The sequence below is a fragment of the Heteronotia binoei genome, chromosome 3 (genome assembly GCF_032191835.1).
Source record: "Heteronotia binoei isolate CCM8104 ecotype False Entrance Well chromosome 3, APGP_CSIRO_Hbin_v1, whole genome shotgun sequence".
In the NCBI taxonomy this organism is placed as follows: Eukaryota; Metazoa; Chordata; class Lepidosauria; order Squamata; family Gekkonidae; genus Heteronotia; species Heteronotia binoei.
This window is the reverse complement of record NC_083225.1, coordinates 21,063,229-21,067,273: the sequence shown is the minus strand read 5'-3', so window position 1 is coordinate 21,067,273 and position 4,045 is coordinate 21,063,229.

The following is a 4,045-nucleotide window of genomic DNA, read 5'->3' as shown; positions in this document are numbered from 1 at the left end:
GTCTAGGGGTTCAGATTGAGAGGAACAGGACTCCCAATCCCCCTCTCCAGCTATGAGGCCAGGCCTCAAGGTCCTCTGCCACCCTGTACTTGGGTTTCACAGAGACCTCAGCACTTCTTTGGGGCACCCCTGGAGGATTGGCACCTTATCCAACGGCATGCCTTTTCCCTTCCCCGGGGCCCCCTTTATAACACAGCGTGGTCTAAAGCGGTTTGGGGATCTATGTGGTACAGAGATGGACTGCCAGCATTTAAAACAGTAAAAATATTTAATTAAAAGAGAAAAAGAAAAGAACAGAAGAACAAAACAAAAACAGTTGCTTGTAAAAGGTTACACAGCACAGCACCCGCACAGCAAACAGCATGACAAAGGAAATGTGGTTATAAAAGCATCCTACAGTCCCTGATCTAAACACGCCCTGCCTTTTGGATGACTTACTTTGTCTGGCTGCCTGGGGGCCTCATTTTGCGTAAATAGGCCTCTTCCCCAGGCAGGAGCTCCCAGGCTCACATCCTTCTCCGTTGAGTGCTAGCTGAGAACTTTCTCTTCCTGCCTAACACATGCCAAGAACAAAAGAACTTCCTGCCTCTCTAGGAGGCTTTCCCCCTAGAGTTGTTGGTTTGGCTCTGGAAGGGAGGGGGGAGTGAGGGGAAGGCTAGGCCCAAGCCTGCTTGGCAGTTTAGTGATCCCTCCCAATGAAGCACCAACATTGACTAAGATGGCGTTTCTCCACACTCACCAAAGATCACTTCAGCCCGTATCTCAAGAAGCAGGGACCTGCTGGAGAGGGAAGGTGGCCTGGGGAGTCTCCATCTTGTCAGATCTCAGGAGCCGAGCTAAGGAGGGTGAGCCCACCAAGGAAGGCTGTGCAGAGGAAAGTGAGGGCACGCCACCTCTGCTTCTCCCTTGCCTGGACAGCCTCTAGCTGTGGTCGCCAGAATTCGGCTGCAACTGGTTGGCCTTTTACATGAACTAACACGTGCACAGTTTGATACCGGTCCTGAAACAACTTGTGTTTTAAACAATTTTATTGATAACATATGGTTACAACATTTAATTATATCCTTACTATCTCTAACCCATATGATATTTTCAATCCCCCCTCCCTCCATTACTAGACTTCCGCTGAGGTTATATACTTAAGTTCAATTATAAAGGTACCCCTAACCAATCAAAGTTCAATGTCTTTCTTTTCTCCCATTCATATTAAAAAATTGTCCAATGTCTTTTTTACATTCCACTCTTGCTCTATATATTCTCTAAATTTCTTCCACTCCTTTTTCAACAGATCCAAATCATGGTCTCTTAAAGTTCTTGTTAACTTGTCCATCTCACTCCACGATAAAACTTTCACGATCCAGTCCCACTTCTCTGGTATTTTTTCTTGCTTCCACAACTGCGCATACAATGTCCTAGCAGCTGGTCCTGAAACAACTTGTGATGTCAGTTCTGGGCAAGGTGCTTCTGTCTTGGCCCTGGCAGTGGCTGGTCTGTTTATTTACGTTATTTATTTGGTAGATTTATATTCTGCCCTTTCCCAGAATGGGCTTAGGGTGGATTACAGATATGTTCATGCGCTCCTGTCCCTGTTTCCCTCTAGTACATTCCCAGGCATCTCCAGGGTGATCCAGGCTCATTTCTGAGATGTTATGGCAGTGATTGCATGGGCACTTTTTTTGTTTTAAACAATTTATTGGTAGCATATGGTTACAAAGCTTTTCTATTTCTTAATTTTTTTTCTTTTTTCACATTAACCCATATGACATTTCCATCCCCCCTCCCTCCAATGTTGACTTCCCCGAGGTTATAAGTTCAAATCCATACTAAAGGCACTTCTGACTGCACAAAGTTCCATATATATATTCTTACAACTAAAAAATTGTCCAATATTTCTTTACTTTCCAAGTTTTCTCCATGCATGGGCACTTTTTAATGGTCCCTAGGAAGCTCCTTAAATTTTCAAGATGGCATGAAAGTAAAGGGCTCAGACGTGGCTCGGTAGTGGAGCCTCTGCAGAAGGTTCTAGGTTCAATCCCCAGCATCTCCAGCTAAAAGGGTCAGACGTGGAAGATCTCTTTGCTCGAGACCCTGGAGAGCTGCTGGTAGTCTCAGTAGACAAGACTGACCCTGATGGACCGAGGGTCTGATTCAGCACTCTCTCTCTCTCGGCTTGGCTTCGCGAACGAAGATTTAAGAAAGGTGCAGTAGTCCACGTCTGCTGCAGGCTCGCTGGTGGCTGACAAGACCAATGCGGGACAGGCAGATCCGGCCACAGTGGCTGCAGGGAAAAGTCTGATTTGGGGTTGGTGCTGTAGCAGTGCGATTCTTCCTCAATCTCCTTTTGTCCTCAAGACCAGCTATGCGTGCGTTCTCAAAGGAAGAGACAGCCTGGTGGATGGTGTGCCTCCATGCTTTCCGATCTGAGGCTAGGTCAGACCACTGGTGATGGTTGATGCGACAGGTGCCAAGGGATTTCTTCAAGGAGTCCTTGTACCTCTTCTTTGGTGCCCCTCTATTTCGATGGCCGGTGGAAAGTTTGCCATACAGAGCAATCTTGGGAAGGCGGTGGTTTTCCATCCTGGAAATATGCCCTGCCCAGCGCAGCTGCGTCTTCAACAGCAGTGCTTTGATGCTTGTAACCTCCGCCCTCTTGAGGACTTCAGTGTTGGTCACAAAGTCACTCCAGTGGATGCTGAGAATGGTGCGAAGGCAGCGCTGATGAAAGCGCTCAAGGAGTCGCAGGTGATGACGGTATAAAACCCACGATTCGGAGCCGTAGATGAGGGTTGTCATCACAACCGCTTTGTAAACATTGATCTTTGTGCCTTTTTTCAGATGCTTGTTGCTCCACACTCTTTTGTGCAGTCGGCCAAATGCACAGTTTGCCTTTGCCAGCCTGTTGTCGATCTCCTTGTCGATCTTGGCATCTGAGGAGATGATGCAACCTAGGTAGCTGAACTGCTGGACTGTCTTCAGAACTGATTCACCCACAGTGATGCAGGGAGGGTGATAATCTTCCTGGGGTGCAGGCTGGTGGAGAACTTTTGTCTTCTTCAGACTAACTTCTAGGCCGAATAGCTTGGCAGCCTCTGCAAAGCAGGACGTCATATGCTGCAGAGCTGATACCGAGTGGGAGACGAGTGTAGCATCATCAGCAAACAGTAGCTCTCGGATGAGTTTTTCCATTCAGCACTAGGCACCTTCATATGTTCACCCGATACTGTGCCCTTGGCATCCACCCTTCACAGCTGGCCTCACTAAGGCCTCAGCAAGAAATGCCAAGGTTTCAAGAGCAAAAGACGTTGTCTTTGGTACTGCAGAACTTCCGGCACATCCCTTCCTTGCCCAGAATAATGCCCCTTCCCAGAGGTTTGGAGGCTGTGGTGAGATGGTTAAAGCAGAGTTAGTTGAGATTGAATCCTGATAAGAAAGAGGTTCTGTGGCGGGAGGGGGGGCACAGGTTTGGGATGCCAACTCCTGGCTCTTGATGGTGTATCTTTATTACCTGCACTGACTGCCAAGAGTCTGGGTATGATTCTGGATGCCTCCTTGTCATTTGTGTCCCAGATCACAAATGTTGCTCGGCTGGCGCTCTTCCAGCTGTGCCAGGTCAGGCAACTGACCCCTTACCTGTCCTGCCCTGACCTAGCTAAGGTAATACACACAATAGTCACCTCCAGTTTGGTGACTGGAGAGAGCCAGTTTGGTGTAGTGGTTAAGTGTGCGGACTCTTGTCTGGGAGAACCGGTTTTGATTCCCCGCTCCTCCACTTGCACCTGCTGGAATGGCCTTGGGTCAGCCATAGCTCTGGCAGAGGTTGTCCTTGAAAGGGAAGGAGCTGTGAGAGTTCTCTCAGCCCCACCCACCTCACAGGGTGTCTGTTGTGGGGGAGAAAGATAAAGGAGATTGTGAGCCGCTCTGAGACTCTGATTCAGAGAGAAGGGCGGGGTATACATCTATGGTCTTCTTCTTAGGTTCAAAGACTCTTATCTGGGAGATCCGGGTTTGATTCCCCACTCCTCCACTTGCACCTGCTAGCATGGCC